General features: G+C 44.2%; 1 protein-coding gene and 2 pseudogenes across 4 annotated transcripts in view; 2 read left to right on the top strand and 1 right to left on the bottom strand.

The window, feature by feature from the left end:
• The window catches only part of LOC148508095 (uncharacterized), a 598,632-nt pseudogene that overhangs the window by 455,873 nt on the left and 122,854 nt on the right, over positions 1-19,905 (top strand).
• The window catches only part of LOC148508097 (uncharacterized), a 399,047-nt gene that overhangs the window by 297,311 nt on the left and 81,831 nt on the right, over positions 1-19,905 (bottom strand). The window lies entirely within an intron of this gene.
• LOC148508098 (NACHT, LRR and PYD domains-containing protein 12-like) overlaps positions 10,807-19,905 on the top strand; it is a 68,379-nt pseudogene continuing 59,280 nt past the window's right edge.

Here is a 19,905-nt window from a genome sequence, read left to right on the forward strand (position 1 = left end):
AAAATAGCAGGCACTCGCTATATAGCGTACAAACGATTTTTGGCCGCACTGACTGGTTCGCGCATGCGTACTAAAACCGTACGCATGCGCAGATGTGCGAACATCGCTCGGAACGAGCGTACTACTGCTAGCGAGCGGCTCTGAATGAGGGCCAATATATACACACACACAGCACTTGCAGTGAGTACCTGTCACTCACTGATTGCCAATAGCTGCTGATTGGCTGACAAGTGTTTTGCTGTCAGCCACTGCCCCCCAGCAGCACACATGCAGCCAACCCTGCAGCCAGTGTTACCAACTCTTAAATGGAAAACAGGCAACCTATAAGTGAAAAACAAGCACAAACCAATACCAAAAAGCCCATTTTATGGGGGTGTCTTTGTCCTCACATGCCCAACTTCCTTTATTCCTACTCTTGTCTAACCTACATATTTCAGTGTATGCACAGCCTTATCTGCCCATATTGCCAGTCTCCCTCTACACCAGCCTACATATTTTTACCGCCTCCCTCTTTTCATACCTCATTCCCTTGCCAGTCTTCAACTGGGTACACACTTGCCGATGTGTGTCCAGTGATGCGACACTCGACCACGCAATATATATCGGGCGGTCAATACATACTGCATGATGAGGGATCCAAATGTCCGATGTCGGGCACCGGCTCCATCCACTATGCCGGCGTCGGCATCTGGGTCGGTCCATCGGCCCTACATGCAGGCCCACGGAACGTCCTCGATGGACGACCCGCGGGATTGCGCAGGGTCATGCATAGTGGTTATTACACACTAGCCGATGTGGAAGATATGTCGACCCAATCAGCAGGATCAGGCCACAAATCGTCTAGTGTGTACCTACCTTTCCTTTACCTGACTATTCTTCTCCACATTTTTCTCACCCCTCTTCTTTACCTCCTTCATTCCTGTCACCTGTCTAATTCCATTATCCCCTCTTTGTAACAGCCTCTGTAATTTTAACTTACCCCCATGTACTTGCCTCACTTCTGCCATCTAGTTTACTTCTCCTTCATGCCCGCACCCTCCAACTTCACCTATCCACTGGCTACTGCCCTCTATTCCCCAGACACAACCTTTCTCCTCCCCCCCCCCCCCCCCTCCCTCACACACACACACATACACATTTACTTACCTCCAGGGATGCCTCAACAATGCACACAACAAAAACAAGCTCAAAAACTAGCAACTTTAAAAAATATAAACAAAAGTTTGGTATTCCTGCGCACTGGAGTTTAATGGCCGGGGTATGCAGCACTTAGATAAGAGGGTGCCAGCCCTCTTGGGGGATAATAGTAATAGTGTAGTATCTATTGCGCTTCCCCTTGTGGTGTAGTAATGGTGTCTAGTGGTTAATGGATATTCAACCCCTGGTGGTGTATGGATATATTCTTCCCATATGGTGAATGAGGTACTATATAAATTGAGCTCCACTGAGCGATATGACAAATGTTTAATAGGGTATAAACATAAATGTAAATCAGCTTCACAATACACACAATGGTATGCTGCGATGTGGTTTTAACAGCACAAACACTATGGATGGTTACACACAGTGGATACAGTACAATCTAAAAAATAGTGGTATGAAAGAGTTCAGACACTGATAAGTGGTGACAGGTGGCGTCCCAACCTGTGTAAGTCCTTGGTGGCTTCCTGTCCAAAAAACAAGTCTTTTACAGTGGATGCTTGCACTTGGTGATGTGGGTCACAAGTGCAGAAGACCTGGTATGTGGGGACTTTTGCTTGCTGACCGTTTGGAGTAGTTCGGGCTTCTCGCCAGGGACGCAGCAAACTGCTCACCTGGTCCTGGTGGTCGCTGGGCGTATACCTGAAATGTGGGTCCGTGGTCAGTGCAGCAGGGCTGGTGGTGTTCCCGGCAGGGGTATGCCGCGTGGTGAGTGCACCTTCCTCTCCTCGGGGTTGGCAGCTGTCAGGTGGTCTCCTGATGGTTGCAGTGCTGTGTGTCTGGCTTCTCTGACTTCCGGATAGAGCGCGCTCTAGTGTCAGGTGCGGTCACGTGATCAATGGATGGAAGGTAACCATACAGTGTTGAGCACAAGTGTTCAGTGTGTGTGGACCCAACGCGTTTCAGCCCTTAGGCCTTCACCCTGCAGCCAGTCACTCACTGAGGGTAGTGGCAGTGAGCCGGGGATGGGGCTGTTCTATGTGCTGCTGCTGATTGGCTTTCCAGAGTGTCTTTCACTATGTTAGCCACAGCGGCATGCACGAACACAGCAGTGTGTGTAAACTGTGTATTGAAATGTCAACATCACACACACCGTAACTGCAGCTGTCGCCACATAGTTAAAAAAATAAATAAATAAATGGAAACATTGGGACAGAAATCTAGCAATGGTGAGGAAACATTGAATCCTCACCATTGCAGGGCTAAACATCTAACAGAACCATCTGATCGATGTTTCCGATGAAACATCAAATGATTCCCATCCCTACTTCCACCGTTAACTTTCGATGTGATGGGTAAGTAACCATCACATCAAAAGTTTTCGATGGAAAAAACTATTAATTTGACATGCGCAATGACATTTTACCATGGCTGGCAGGGGGACAGGACTGGGGATGAGATGAAATTGGGGACGGGGCCTGGAGTAGCTCTGGTGACAAGATTCCCGATGCTGAGAGCTGCATGCAGGGACACCGCAGCTCTCAGCATTATTTAAAAAAAAAAAAAAAACATCACAAGACCATTGAATAATTTCCATTTGATGGCGGCAAACATTGGAATGCTGCCATCAAATGGTAAAAATACTAAATCACAACAAAAACATAGATGGTTGGCAAACATCGACTATCAATGTCCATCTCTGCTGGTGTGTATGTGGCTATAGGGTGGGGTCCTGCTGGTGCTGTATGTGGCTATAGTGTGGGGTCCTGCTGGTGCTGTATGTGGCTGTAGTGTGGGGTCCCACTGGTGCTGTAGTGTGGGGTCCCGCTGGTGCATAGGTGGTTGTAGCATAGTGTCTTGCTGGCACTATATCTGGATAATACAGCTATGGGGCAAAGTGAATAATTAAGGAGGAGAAGGTCTTACCAAAAGACTTCCTTAGGGTTAATGGGTCTGATTTGATGCTTTGCACAGCAGCTGCGTCTTTGCACTAATATGCTTATGCTTGCAGGAGGCGTTTTAAAGAATGACGCCTACTGCCAGCATCTCTGATCTGATGCTTGTGTCCGAAGTTGCAGGATTAAATCAATATCGCGACCATCGGCTTGGGGGCACTACCTGCAATGTAGCAGAACTTGCTCTGCCCATGCAATTGTTAACTAAGTTATATTTAATTCTTTATTGCACCATTTACAGCCATTTGTTTCTGAATTTTTTTGTTTTGTTTTTAAGTACTGGGAGTATACCTGTACTTAAAAACAAATTGCAGGTATAGAATTTGTATAGGCTGGCTTTATATAGCTATCTATATATCATGTACCTATATACCTAAAATTATAGATGTACTCGCTATTCTAGCAGCAAAAGGTTTTTACTATATTTCAAACAAAGTTTACATCAGTAAATCAACATTTCAATCCTACTTGAGGATCTTAGTCATGGTCACAGTTTGGGTTTGGTATAAAATACCGGCAGCTCAATCTTGACGGCAGCCTGTTGACTGAAGATCCCGACAGGTGCGGTAAGTATCCTAAACTTTCCCCCTCCATTAGTCGTGTCTAACCCTAACCTACCCCTGGGGGTACCTTATCCTCCCTGGGAGGTGCCTAACCCTAATCTCCCCCCAGGGGTGCCTAAACTTAACCCCTCTCTCCCCGGGGACAGTGATACTTACCCGGTGTTCGGACTTCCTGATCTAATTCATGATGGCGGCATCAGCATTTTGCTGGCAGTCTGGATCCCATCCACCAGCTTTTTAACTACATTCCCACAGCTCCACCAAAGCCAGAGACTTACCTGTGCAGTGGACCCGGTATCAATGGCAACATTTCAAATGACAAACACCTGTGCCAGTGACGGCGGTGGCTTTTGGTATCCGGCAATGTAAAGCATCAGGTAGTCGGGTAGCGCACTTTTACTTCAGGTAATCTGATAAATAAAACAAAAAACTTTACCGTACTTCTGTACATACACAGATATGCAACCTATAGCATAACAAAATATAGTTTTCACAAGTCTCTAAAATAAACATTTGGTTAATAAAATGTATATAATTATCCTAATGGTGCTTTCTTTAATGCATATACCAGTGGCAAAAACAAATAAATTCAAGTGGAGTCCAACACCTGTAGTTTTTAAAAACTTTTTTAGCTGTGTGTATATAAACAGTCAGTGGCCCTCATTCAGAGCCGTACGCTCTGAATGAGGGCCGTCCTCCTGGACGCTCGTATAGCTGTGGGTCACCACCCACAGCCTATACGAGCGTGCAGTTTGATGGCCGCGATGGTTGTGACCATCGCGACCATCGAAACTGCGAGCCGGAGCCTGCGGTTGAGGTTTTGAACCGCAAGGCCCGGAGTGATTTTGGCTCTATCAGAGCCAAAATCACTCCCACTGACATCACTAGTGATGTCAGTGGGCCGGCTTCTGACGGTAGGCGTTCCCTTAGGAACGCCCCCGTCAGGGAGGCACGCCCACCAAAGGGGGCGTGCTGTCAATCAACATCGACAGCACGCCCCCTTTGATCAGACACAACGAGCGAAGGAAAGTCCTTCGCTCGTCGCGTCTGGCGCATGCGCACGACTGAGCTCCCTCCGTCGTGCGCATGCTCAGTGCAGAACATCGACCCACTTGCGAGCGGACAGCCGCTCGCGAGTGGGTCTGAATCAGGCGATCTCTTTCTGGCGGGTATCCAGGTTATACAACATTCGTAAGCAATATGGTCTTATTCCTCCACAATACAGAACCCTAAATAGAAGGAAAAAAGGTGATTGTGCAGCTTTTTAAATAAAACCGTAACAATTTAATCATACATTGCACTCACAGTTTCCAACAATAAAAACAGCATGTAACCACTTTCTGTGGTGTGCCTGTGGACCTATCCCTCTGTACCACAAAGGTCGCCAGATGAACGGGGTAGTGATTCCTGAGTCCCGGACACTCGCATACACAGCCCCGGCCAGATCCCCGAGGTCAACCTCCAGAGGTCCCTCCAATTACAGCAGTCACCAGCTCAACGCGTTTTGGACTTACAGTAGGAGCTCATTCAGACCCGGACGTTAAGCTGCGCGCTCTCGCAGCCAAAAGGGTCCGGGTATGCAAATTCCACGCTCGCACTGCCTGGCTTAAGGATGCCCTCTATGTCTTGGAGAGCGACGGCAGAGTGATTGCACGCCGGTGTAAAGACGCCCACCTTTCTTAACACACGTCATCTCCGGGAAGTGTATGATTAATCGTAACCATCGGAGCTGCTCGCAGCCCTTGAGGTAGATCCTACCCCACCGCAAGCTCTGCGATTACTGCAGGCTGATAAACAACCGAGTGACGTGTACAATGACGCTTCCATGCTAATTATGCACACCCATAAAATGCCGTTTTGATGCCCAGACACGCTTGTGTTTGCCGCACCACTCCCCCGTTCTCAAGCACCTTCCCCTGTTACCACCCACAAACTGCGCTATCTGTCACTCAAAGTAGTGACCAAACAGCCCAGCACCCTGGGTGGCCCTCTTGGGGCTACTGATGCTCCGGTGCCTTCCTTATGAGGGAAGCGCCTCCACATACATCCACATCGAATTTTAGGCGGCACTCAGAGACTTCATAGAACGTGAAAAAATTTATTCAGGCATAGTGCAAAAACATCTATGTTTCGGGGAACAAAACATCTACCCTTCCTCAGGATAAAATACACCACATAAAACAAACCTTTAAATAAGCTTACCTCCATACTCCCCCAATGAGAACTGCGATCACACCAGTCTGACTTCCGGCGTGTGCACTTCCGGTATCGGCATCACCCTGTCGCCAGAAGTGATCACCCCAGGACGCAGACTGTAGCCATAACGACGCTAAAAAAATATAAACGGAAAACAACTTGTGTAAAAATGCTGTATATGTGCTCCATTACTCACATAAAAAATTCACATAAAAAGATTTGTGAATGCCATGCTTGTAATAGTCAAAAAACGATGTGTGATTAAGACATGTAAAAAAAAAAAAACATTACCTATATACACACAACCATGTTGAATATGAAGAAATATGAATCAAAATAAAAATATATAAACGTGTGAAAAAATAAAAAAAAACTATGTAAATTGTTTCATAGAACCAGTTAGTGTATAATCAAAAAAAAGTGAAAGATATAAATATGAAGAATATTACATGCTTAAAAAAACATGAATTATATCTGTCACAAAAGTACCACCAATATTAATGAAGCTAAATTGGACAAATAAATGTGAAAAAAATAACATAATCCATCATTAAAATATCATTAAAAAGAGACAATCATCGTACCAAAAGTTGATTAATTATTAACAGTCAAAACAGTAAATGCAAAAAATGGCAAAAGACACACACCAAACACTATTCAGTGTATTGTACCAAACCATGACATGGCAGCTCTCATTCACTGTTGAAAAAATGTTTGAATACAATAAAAATGTATACATAAATATTAGATCTATATAGTAAAGATAAAATATTGTGACATAGTGGTTTATATTAAACTAATTAAAAATAGCGGTTTAAACGGTTTAAAAATAGCGGTTTATAGAAAATTAGATAAACCTAAAGAGTCATTTAACCCTCTGGGTTGTATTGTACCCATGCAATGGATCCATCGTGATTGAAGCTGTAAAAGCTTTTTAGCTCTATTGCCACCTCTCATTGTTAATGGCACATGGTCCACAATCCTGTAGCGTAAGGTGGCCATACTATGTTTAGACTAAGCAAAATGCCGGGCCACCGGCTGCTCACTGTTACCTGTCAGTAGTGCTGCCCGTATGGCACTTCTGTGTTGGGCCATTCTCTCTTTGAACTGACATTCTGTTTTGCCCACATTGTAGAGGCCACACGGGCAGCTGATGACATACACTACAAACTTTGACGTACACGTGAGGGGCCATCTGATATCAAATTTCTTCCCTGAAAAAGGGTGCCTGATCTCAGTCCATTTTAATATGATCATTACAGGTCACGCATCCAAGACATTTGAAACAGCCATTCCTTCTGCTCAAAAAATGCTTATTAGATTTGTCAAATCCTGAAATATCTGTCTTGCCAATGGAGTCCCTAATATTTCTGCCTCTGGAGTAACTAGACATAATTCTGGTGTATGTAACAAAGGAAGGTCAGGATCTGTCGTGACCAATGGCCACAGTTGTTTAACTTTTTTCTTAGTGAATTTGCTTTGGGTATTAAATTGATTGACCCACGGGATCTTAACTTTTTTTTTTTTTTACAGGTATTCATAAGTAATTCTACTCTAGTTTTTAACATAGCTTTCGTTTTTGACTTTACCAGTTCTTTATACGGGTAACCTCTTTCCCTAAATTTTGTAATCCTAGAATTAAGTTGTAATTCAGTTTCTGCAGGGTCGCGGTGATCTGGCGCACCCTCAGAAATTGTGAAAAGGGTAAACCCTTGATAGTGGACTCTGGGTGAAAGCTCTCATAGCGCAAAATGGTATTGTGAACTGTGGGCCTTACATACAGGGAGGTATTGATTTTTGAATCTTTCAATGTAAGAATGTCAATAAAATGGATATTATGTTTATCAGTAGTAAACTCCAATTTGATGGGATTATTGGATTAATTTTGGTTAGTGCCATACCAAAAAATTATGAGATCATCGATGTAGCAATAATATAATTTGATCTTGGATGACACACATCCATTAAAAAAAGATGCCACGCTCAATTTCCCACATATAGGCATACATACAGGGGAACCCATAGCGCAGCCTGTCCTCTGTGTAAACAAAAATTGCCATAAAAAATGAAGAAATTCCAATAAAGAGAAAAAAAACTCAATGTAAGGACCTGTGCAGTGTGGATTGTTGGTGATCAAATGTTTCACCACTTGTACTCCCTCCTTATGAGGGATACAGATATGCAACGTCTAACATATATACCTGGCGCTATATATATATATATATATATATATATATAGTGCCTTGCAAAAGTATTCAACCCCCCCTGGCTTTTTACCTTTTTTGTTACATTACAACCTGTAATTTATTTTTTTAATCTGAATTTTATGTGATGAATCTGCACAAAATAGTCTAATTTGGTGAAGTGCAATAAGAAAAATAAATAAAAAAAAAAAGAATCTTTATAAATAAAATTCTGAAAACTTGCATGTTCATATGTAATCACCCCTTTTGCTATGAAGCCCCTTAAAAGTTCTGGTGCAACCAATTACCTTCAGAAGTCACATAATTAGTGAAATGAAGTCCACCTGTGTGAGATCTAAGTGTCACATGATCTGTCAATATAAACACCTTTTCTGAAAGGCCCCAGAGGCTGCAACACCACTAAGCAAGAGGCATCACACCATGAAGACCAAGGAGCTCTCCAAACAAGTCAGGGACAAAGTTGTTGAGAAGTACAATTCTGGGTTGGGTTATAAAAATATATCCAAATCTTTGATGATCCCCCGGAGCACCATCAAATCCATCATCATCAAATGGAAAGAACATGGTACCACAACAAACCTGCCAAGAGAGGTCCGCCCCCACCAAAACTCACAGACCGGGCAAAGAGGGCATTAATCAGAGAGGCAGCACAGAGACAAAAGGTAACCCTGAAGGAGCTGCAGAGTTCCACAGCAGAGACTGGTGTATCTGTGCATGTGACCACAATAAGCCGTACACTCCATAGAGCTGGGCTTTATGGAAGAGTGGCCAGAAAAAAGACATTACTTAGTAATAAAAATAAGAAGACACAATTTTGAGTTTGCCAAAAGGCATGTGGGCGACTCCCCAAATGTATGGAGGAAGGTGCTCTGGTCAGATGAGACTAAAATTTAACTTTTCGGCCATCAAGGAAAACGCTATGTCTGGCGCAAACCCAACACATCCCATCACCCCTAGAACACCATCCCCACAGTGAAACGTGGTGGCAGCATCATGCTGTGGGGATGTTTTTCAGCAGCAGGGACTGGGAAACTGATTCGAGTTCAGGGAAAGATGGATAGTGCCAAATACAGGGATATTCTTGAGCAAAACCTGTTTCAATCTGCCTGTGATTTGAGACTGGGAGGGAGGTTCACCTTCCAGCAGGACAATGACCCGAAGCATACTGCTAAAGCAACATTTGAGTGGTTTATTGAAACATTTAAATGTGTTGGAATGGCCTAGTCAAAGCCCAGATCTCAATCCAATTGAGAATCTGTGGTCAGACTTGAAGATTGCTGTTCACAAGCAGAAACTATCCAACATGAAGGAACTGGAGCAGTTTTGCCTTGAGGAATGGGCAAAAATCCCAGGGGCAAGATGTGGCAAGCTCATAGAGACTTATCCAAAGCGACTTGCAGCGGTAATTGCCGCAAAAGGTGGCTCGACAAAGTACTGACTTTAGGGGGGTGAATAGTTATGCACGCTGAAGTTTTCTGTTATGTTGTCCTAAATGTTGTTTGATTCACAGTTGTAGGCATGTTCTGTGAATGAAATGATGCACACCTTCAAACAATCCATTTTAATTCCAGGATGTGAGGCAACAAAACATGAAAAATGCTAAGGGGGTGAATACTATTGCAAGGCACTGTGGGTGTATGTGTATATATATATATATAATATATATATATTATAATATATATTAATATTATATATAAATATTTTTCAAAAACTACAGGTGTTGAACTTCACTTCAAATTTATTTGTTTTTCACTGGTCTATGCATTGTTTAAAGAAAGCTCCATTAGGATAACTATGATTTTTATTGCCATTTCTGGTAATCGGCGACAACAGACGGAAGCCTAGTAACACATACTTCCACTGTGCGTGCCATTGGGGCCTGTCGTACGTTCCACTCCATATAGCTGAAGTTTTAGGCAACATCCGGTGGAAGTCTGATAGTGTATTCTGCCATTGTGTGTAGGATACTTACCTACCCCAGTCAGAATCTCCGCTGTCGGGATTTGAACCAGCGGCTACACCGGCCTTTCAATCCCATTCCCTCCAAAAGGGTAGAGCACATTTTAGCCTTTTAATTGGGCAAGGAACAACATATGGTAACTGGTGTGTTTTTTAAATATCTGTACACTCGTTTCATTAATTTCACTCTATCACCTCACCCTTCCCACTTTCCTACCAATGACTAAACTCCCTTTACCATGGAAAATAAATGAAAAACATCAGTGTCATTGGTTATGTCTGGGGGTCTTGTAGTGTTATAATGGTAGGTAGTCCCTCCCCCCCACTTCAGGTCACTGCCTGTGTAACGTCGCACGCTTGCCTGGTAGTGTTATACGGTTATTAAGATGTTAGGCTGTCGGATAAAATGCCTGTCAGGCAATTTACCTGTACGTGTATGCCCAACTTAAGTGCCATTACAGATACAGCCCCATCCTTATTTGTCTATCAGAATAAATATCTTCAGCTTCTAATCTTTATATTTCCTTGGGTAAAATTGAGTCTGAAAATGCCTCTTTTAATTTTCATCCTTTCTCGTATTTTTTTTTTTTTTTTTACATAAATCAGGATTTCAGTGTGTTACCAATAGTTTGTGTAAGTAGCTAGATAATTGGCTGAAGGTTACAGAATTACCTCTGTTATTGCTCACCGACCTATTGCAGACTCCAAAGGGCCTTGGCAAGTAACCAGGAATTATAAAGCCATATTTTTTTCTCCCCCTTTTAGGATACGTAAACTACCTCCTGCGTGATGACCCCTCCTTCCTTAAAAAGTAAGTGATGGCTTTTATAATAATCATTCTCTCAATGTAGAATCTGCAGCAGCCCAGAAGCCGGTTCTGTGGGATCATTAGTCCTTTATTACTGGGCAAAAGACTGAGTCCGGTTTTAATGTATTTCTTTAGTCCCCTTTTTTTTTGTTTTTTTTCTCCCTTTTATGTAGGCAAAAAAGTTACTCTCAGGTCTGAGAATAAACCCAGCAGTTCTCATACTTTGTTTTGTGGCAATTTGCCTACTGGGGTCTATAGATGATGGTCAGACCTGTAATTCCTCCAATGTCATAAGAAAATATCCTAGCATGCTCCTTGTCTGTACAGCTGGGGGACCCCAGGTAGTCTAATCTGCAGTAAACGATATTCTTTATACTGACCCATCGGTTTGTATCTGTCACTTCTACTAATAAATGAAACTATGCACAAGTTATTTGGCTGGAATGTCTTCCACCAAAATGTTTTATAACTTTATTCCTAATTTAGTTTCAGTTGATAATTTCGCATTACTCTGTTCTGCTCAGGGTCTTGGTCTGAGACAAGCCAGACACCTGGAGATGTTCTCTGTGAGGCTTTGGAGAATTTGGAGCACGCAAACTTCAAACGATTTAAGAACAAGTTGTCTTTTTTCCACTATAAAAAACAACGCCCCATCCCTCGTGGGCGACTGGAATCGGCAGATAGGCTTTCCACGAAAGACCTTCTCATTGATCATTATGAAGAGGAAGTCGCTCTGGAAGTGACCATAGAGGTCCTCAAACTGATCAATCTTAAGGGACTTGCAGAGGATCTCCAACTTAACGTGACACATAATGGTGAGTTCCTATAAGGTGTGTGGGGGTAACGTGGGCTGATTCTCCCGTGTGACTTGTCACTGGTTCTTTACATAGAAGCAATACCACCCATGGAGTCACAAGTGCACTCAGTGTTCTCCCCAGAAAATGTTTCCAGCCGGTGGCATCAAGAAGTAGCCGGGTGGGGGCCTGTCACAAGGCACTCATGTGAACGTCGGGGGACCATTCGCTGAGCTCCTCCTATCAACTGTCCATCATCCCTGCTTTTCTGGATTGGTTCCTGCGCCTATTTCCTTCTGGTGCGAACGCTGCTCCGATGGCGGTGATGGCGTTTCACATGTTTCCGGTTTTGGCATTGTGTCCGGTTATCCAGTCGAGTACCCAGTCCTCCTGTCAGCTTTTGTTACCTGCCTTTTGTGTCATCTAGGTGGCACGGTCCGCATATCCACGCTCTGCCGTGTGTCATCCAGTCGGCACAGACAGCACTGTCTAGAGTGCGCAGTTCAGCGTCCAGCGGCTTGTGTTAACCCGGCGGCACAGGCTGCAATCCAGCGTCCAGGGTACGCAATCCATCATACCACAGCTTGTGTCAACCCGGCAGCACAGGCCGCAATCCAGCGTACCGCCGCATGTGTCAACCCGGTGACACAGGCCGCAATCCAGTGTCCTAAGTAAGCAATCTTGTGTACTACCGCCTGTGTCAACCCGGCGGCACAGGTCTCTCACCAGACCTCCGCTGCCAAGGCTACTGCACGGCCCAAAGGCCGCAACTTGTTCTACGGGCCACAGCTTGCCAAGGCTTACCAGCCCTCAAGGCTGCTGCATAGCCCAAAGGCTACATCAACTTCTTCAACCCTCGGGCCACAACTAGTCAGTCTACCAGCCCTCAAGGCTGCTCCACGGCCGCAACTAGCCAAGTGTTCCATCCCTCAAGGCTGTTGCTGGGCACATTCTCTCTAAGATATACCCGAATTCTAACAGGGCCTTCACAATAATAAAATGTTTTAAACCCTGACCTTATAATGATTTAAACTTGAAATAACATTTTATATATTCTCCTCTTCTTCTTAGAGCACAGGTTCTCAAACTCTGTCTTCAGGACCCCAAACAGTGCATGATTTCAAGGTGTCCTCACAAAATCACAAGTGAAATAATTATCACCATCTGTGGATCTTTTAAAATGTGTCAGTGAGTAATGAATACACCTGTGCACCTGCTGTGTGACCTGGAAAATGTGACCTGTGTGGGGTCCTGAGGACTGAGTTTGAAAACCTGTGCTCTAAGAAGAAGAGGAGAATTAATATATAAAATGTTATTTCAAGTTTAAATCATTATAAGGTCAGGGTTTAAAAAAAAATTTTTATTGTGAAGGCCCCCACCCAGCTACTTCTTGATGCCACCCGGCTGGAAAAAATTTCTGGGGAGAACACTGCTATACCATTTTGCCCTCTGTCAACACTTGAATCTGTGTGTTATCGCAGTCCCCTAACTCTGTGCATTGTATCCGTCACTTACTCGCTCCTCTTGTCGAGTGGGCAGTCTCCTTCCCTATCGTTTGAACTACAGTGGGAAAAAGACCTTGGTCCACCACCAGATGAGCAGACTTGGTCTAATATATGTACCTCGATCTCAAAAACATCCATTTCGACCCTGGTGAAGGAGAATGCCTACAAGATCTTTTACAGGTGGTACCTGGTACCCCACTAGATTATATAAGATGTTTCCTTCTGTTTCCCCTCGGTGCTGGAGAGGTTGCGGTGCCCTGGGTTCCTTTATTCATATCTGGTGGACCTTCCCCAAAATAGCGCATTACTGGGACATGATTGCAAACTTATTAAGTAAAGTAGTTAATACTCTCATAATTAAAGACCCTTGGTCTTTTCTCTTGGGCATACAATAGCAACGTTAGACACAATCTCCAATAAGTTGGTGGTTCAAATGCTGAACGCTGCCAGATGCCTTGTTGCACTATACTGGAAACGTTTAGACACTCCTCTCCGCTTAGTTACTGATTGAATTTGGCAAGTATGAAGAAGATCATTGCGTATCTTAATAATAGATCATCTAATTTCGTACAGATTTGGAACCCTTGAGTAGATAGAGAGCACTTTTCCGTCAAACTTAATTTGACAGGTACCACGCCCACTTCTCCACCCCCTGCCACTCCCACTTTTCCTCCCCTTTTTGATATCGTTTAATATGGTTTTGATATTGAGAGATATTAAAGCCATATAAGCTGATATCTTTTTTGATAGGCTTTTGATATAAAATTTGAAATCAAATGTATATAAATGCGATAGGCCTTGATATAAAATGAGTTCACTGTTTAATCAGACATTGCTGCTGTTAGATGAAGCATCATCAGTAAGATGTTTTGTCCCATAGCCGGTATTGTTGTTAACCCTTCGTGATAGCTATAAAAGTAAATACATCTTTATGTAGCAGGCAGCCATGCCTACGAATAAAAGAAACGGTGCGTCGCGCCGCGCCGCTAATCGGAAAAAGCGGATGAAAAAGGCGTAAGTAGATAGAGAGCACTTTTCCGTCAAACTTAATTTGACAGGTACCACGCCCACTTCTCCACCCCCTGCCACTCCCACTTTTCCTCCCCTTTTTGATATCGTTTAATATGGTTTTGATATTGAGAGATATTAAAGCCATATAAGCTGATATCTTTTTTGATAGGCTTTTGATATAAAATTTGAAATCAAATGTATATAAATGCGATAGGCCTTGATATAAAATGAGTTCACTGTTTAATCAGACATTGCTGCTGTTAGATGAAGCATCATCAGTAAGATGTTTTGTCCCATAGCCGGTATTGTTGTTAACCCTTCGTGATAGCTATAAAAGTAAATACATCTTTATGTAGCAGGCAGCCATGCCTACGAACAAAAGAAACGGTGCGTCGCGCCGCGCCGCTAATCGGAAAAAGCGGATGAAAAAGGTGTATTACACGGTATTGAAGCCCGGCAGTTATAGCGGCTTTGATAAGTTTTATAAGGCCAATAAAGACGCGTTTAAAAGAACAGAAATTAAAAAAAAAAATGGATGCTAAAACAAGACGTGGGCTGTAAGCCTAACATCTAAGAGCGCAGCAAAACAATACCTGCGATAGGGTCATTTTAATAACCCTTAGATGGTGCAGAAGCTGCACCTCTAAATGATTAAAGTACTATTAAACTTTCATGATATCTATTAAAAGTAAATACAGCTTTATTTAGCAGGCCACTATGCCTATGAACAAAATCTTAGAAAAGAAAATGATAAATGCATAACTGCGATAGGGACATTTTAATAACCCTTAGATGTTGCAGAAGCAGCACTTCTAAATGTTTAATATTGAAAATAATGATAAAATGCATGTTTCTATTTCACCAGTGCTTGGGGGCTGTAAATTCTCACAGATGGCATTGCAATGTGAGAAACAGGAATCAGGGTCTTCCATTCATACATAGCTATTCATTTCATAGAGTTATTGTTTGAACGGCCGTTCACAGGGACACACAAAGAAGTGCTTTAGGGAAAGTATCTGCCTAAGGTCAGATGGCTGATTGTCACAATAAAAATACAGTGCAGAATACCTACAGATGTCAAAAAGATCAATGGCTTTGTATCGATTAGGAGTACCATCTGCCTAAGGTCAGATGGGTAATTGTTAGAAAGGTCATGGGAATGGAAGGAGGTTTTCGTACAAATGTGGGAATCTGAATTGATATATACATTTAAGAATTACAAATGTAAAAAAACCAGACAGAATACCTACAGATATATAGATGTTTTACAGAGCTTCATATACAAATATAATAACAAGTATCATAGAACGATTAAGCGTACGCCGTGTGACGCGATCGCCTCTAACGCATTGCGCTGGTTTAAGACGTCGTACGGCGAATACTTTAAAATAAAATACAACATCATCTAGCCGCCGGTGCGCACGTACGCGTCTCCAAATATAAGGATGTATTTCAGAAAGACTATGAACAGAATTATTCTGAGGAAATATTCGTCATACAATCTGTGCATACACTAAATCAGGCATGTCCAGACATGATAAATAAAAGTTGAAATCACCTCGCTGTTAAATGCAGGAATCATGCAACAGGTATGATTAAATTGAAATAGCGCTCGCATTTAAATCAATGATTATATATATATATATATATATTGCATTGCGCTGGTTTAAGACGTCGTACGGCGAATACTTTAAAATAAAATACAACATCATCTAGCCGCCGGTGCGCACGTACGCGTCTCCAAATATAAGGATGTTTTTCAGAAAGACTATGAACAGAATTATTCTGAGGAAATATTCGTCATACAATCAATCTAAGGGTTATTAAAATGTCCCTATCGCAGTTATGCATTTATCATTTTCTTTTCTAAGATTTTGTTCATAGGCATAGTGGCCTGCTAAATAAAGCTGTATTTACTTTTAATAGATATCATGAAAGTTTAATAGTACTTTAATCATTTAGAGGTGCAGCTTCTGCACCATCTAAGGGTTATTAAAATGACCCTATCGCAGGTATTGTTTTGCTGCGCTCTTAGATGTTAGGCTTACAGCCCACGTCTTGTTTTAGCATCCATTTTTTTTTTTAATTTCTGTTCTTTTAAACGCGTCTTTATTGGCCTTATAAAACTTATCAAAGCCGCTATAACTGCCGGGCTTCAATACCGTGTAATACGCCTTTTTCATCCGCTTTTTCCGATTAGCGGCGCGGCGCGACGCACCGTTTCTTTTGTTCGTAGGCATGGCTGCCTGCTACATAAAGATGTATTTACTTTTATAGCTATCACGAAGGGTTAACAACAATACCGGCTATGGGACAAAACATCTTACTGATGATGCTTCATCTAACAGCAGCAATGTCTGATTAAACAGTGAACTCATTTTATATCAAGGCCTATCGCATTTATATACATTTGATTTCAAATTTTATATCAAAAGCCTATCAAAAAAGATATCAGCTTATATGGCTTTAATATCTCTCAATATCAAAACCATATTAAACAATATCAAAAAGGGGAGGAAAAGTGGGAGTGGCAGGGGGTGGAGAAGTGGGCGTGGTACCTGTCAAATTAAGTTTGACGGAAAAGTGCTCTCTATCTACTCCCTTGGTATAATTAACAAAACCCCTCACATAGCTCCCACTCGCTGGGTGGTCTTTCGGCCCTTCTATTCTGATCAGCTGCTTCTATATATTCACTTACCTTCTCTTTTTCTACTCTATAGGTGTTTCCTACAGACTCTTCTAATTCTATCTTAGTACCATTTGCTTATACTATAATTGGGTTTGCGATGTTGTACCAGCGAGGCCTCCTACCCCACACTCCACCCCTTCTACTTCTTTTCTTCTCTTTTCTCGTCTTTTTTTTCTTCTCCTTTGCAGCTAATGATGTACAATTGATTACAATATTTTACTATATCATATACCATCTTGTATGATTAATATATCCTTCGGATGACAATGTTTTCTCTTTTTTTCATCTGAAGGCTTATGTTATGTATGTCTTAGTTTTTTTTTATTTAAAATATATATTTAAAAAAAAAAAAACTTAGTGGGAACAATTCTTAATAAAGGCTTTTTGTTTTGAAGAAAAATGTTATATGTTAAAGTAATATGTACTAAAATGTAACCTTTTCTACTTCAGGGTCCATAGGGTATCCACAGGATACCTTGGGGTATAGGTGATGACGTTAGGCATCGGGCACCATAGAGTTAATTTTTCAGCCTCCCAGGATGCACTAGGGTCCCCCTCCTATACCCCGCCCCCGAGCCAAGGCATCCCAGTTTCGTTTGGTGCACGGCCGGAGTCGGATGCACCTGCTAGAGGGGGGCTTAGAAGAGCCCCTAAAGTTTTCTTCATGCAGCTGTGGCTGACGTCCATGCTGTCTTCCCTACACCCCGCTGGTACCAGAACGCCGGTACCGATCTGGGGATGCTGGTAAGCATCTGGGGTCACAGCTAGCGTGACCCCAGATGTTTTGGACCATGGCCGGATCTAAGGGGGACAATAGGTAAGCAGCAGGGGTCCCGCGGTGGGACCCTACTGAACATGGTCCGAAGTCTCCAGGCAGGGGGCTCCCTGGGGACTGGCTGCAGCGTGGAGCCAGGTATTAACCTGCGCTTCCACTAACCCCCTGGGACAGCGGACTGCGGCAGAGCGGTAGCGCTGCGGTGTCCCAGGGGTTAAATGCATGCCAGGGGAGCGCGCCTTCCCTGTCTCTCAGCCGGTGCCTCCCCCGCTGCACACAGCCCTCTCTGCACACGCCGACTGGCCCTGTGGCAGCGCTCCTCCCCACAGGCCAGCCTCCTCTATGCTCCTCAGTGGCCATCTTCTGTAACGCATGGTGAACGCTGCTGGAAGCCTAAGATCGGAGGCATCGTGGTCTGGGTCCCCCCGCATACCTCTCCTCTGCTTGGTCAGGTCTGTGTATGCAGCGCTGTGTCCTACCAGACTCTGTGTCTGTGTAGTTGAGTATCAGCACTGATGGTGCAGGATTTATTTTTCTGTGCATTGTATGTGACTGTGCTAGCGCTGCTGCCTGTACTTTTAATTTCTTACTGTCAGCCTTATCACTGTTCCTGTTCTTTCTGCTAAAGCCCTTGCGGTGCTTGCAGGGTGGTCTCTCCCTATACTAACAAGTATTGGTGAGAGGGGTCACATACTTTCCATCATGTCTGAGAGTGACTTTCCTCTCCAACTTCAGTGTACTACGTGTAAAGTACCTATAGCGGAGGGGGAGGGTAGCGCGGAGGGGCTATGCCGGCAGTGTTATTTATTGGCGCGGCCAATTACTGTCACAGCACCGGTACAGGAGCCGCCCTGGGCTTGTTTCGCCAAGGCGCTTACAATCCTGGTGGGCCAGTTAGCTCCGCAGCCCGCGTTCTCACAGATGGGATTGTCCCAGCAGTCAGTGGTGTCGTCACCCATGCAGGGTTTCCCGAGGCAGTTGATGGTACCCCACAGTCTCCCTATTTCCCTTCCCCCGGTCTCTCAGGAGCCTGCAAGGGTTAATTCCCTGACTAGTTCTGTACAGCACTTGTTGGATGTGTTACAAGGGGAGTCTGTGTTGCGGCCACATAAGCGGCCGGTGGCGTCTATGTCTGCTCCTTATGAGGATGACGATGTGACGTCTGATGATGGGGAGATTCTGGATCTTTCCGACCAGGAACCTCTCCGTACTAAGGAGGCGGACGCTAGGTCCAAGGTGTATATTCCTGGACTTATTCGGGCAGTCCGCACAGCTTTGGTGATTGAGGACGAAGTTCCTCTGGTGTCCAAATCTAAATTATGCCTTTTTTAAGGATATTAAGGGTGACGCCACAGTGTTTCCTCTTTCGGGTCAGTTGGTGGACCATTTAGAGGAGGCGTGGAAACAGCCTGGCAAACAATACCAGCCGCAGAGGCGTTTGGCGGTGGCTTATCCGTTCGCGGATAATTATTTTTCTAAGTGGGAATCCCCTCCACAGGTGGATTCTCATGTGACACGCCTAGTCCGTAGTGCCACATTACCCATGCCATCCATGTCTTCCCTAAAGGATGCAACGGACCGCAAGGTGAAGATCTGCCTAAAGTCCGTTTATTCCCTTGTGGGGGGGCAGCTAGGCCGGCTATGGCCATTTGTTGGCCAGAGCTATGGAGCGCTGGGCTGACACTTTGGAGGCGTCCTTCGATTCCGACTGTTCGGCTGAACAGACTGAGTTGATCGGCAATTTCCGGGATTCGGCCACTTATATCAACGAAGCGGCCTTAGATATCAATACCCTGGCGTCTCGGATTTCTTCGGCAGCTGTAGCTGCTCGTCGCACCTTATGGTTGCGATCTTGGAAGGCGGACGCTGATTCCAAAAAGGGCTTGGAAGCGTTGCCTTTTAATGGAGAAGTTCTATTTGGTCCGGACCTGGACAAAATTGTAGCCACACTGGCGGCAGCCAAATCGGCATGTCTCCCGTCTGCTGCAGTTCTTTCCAGTTCAGGTACGTCGTCCTTTCGGCCTTATAGGGCCCAGGGTAGGCCTAAAGCACAATCCTTTCCCCGACAGGCTGGCCCCCAAAAATCGGCCAAGCCCCGGAAGCAGGCCTGGAGTACCAGGCGTCCGGCCCTTAAGCCAGATGACAAGCCTGCGGCCTGACGGTCCGGGCCTCCCTTTGGGGGATCCCAAAGAGGGAGGCCGCCTGCTGCAGTTCGCCCGGTGTTGGTCAGTCACCACGACAGACACTCGGGTTCTCGAGGTGATTTCTCACGGGTACGCCCTCTCCTTCCGGCACAGACCCCCGTC

This window comes from Taudactylus pleione, unplaced genomic scaffold, assembly GCF_031769625.1.
Source record: "Taudactylus pleione unplaced genomic scaffold, aTauple2 ptg000377l, whole genome shotgun sequence".
Taxonomy (NCBI): domain Eukaryota; kingdom Metazoa; phylum Chordata; class Amphibia; order Anura; family Myobatrachidae; genus Taudactylus; species Taudactylus pleione.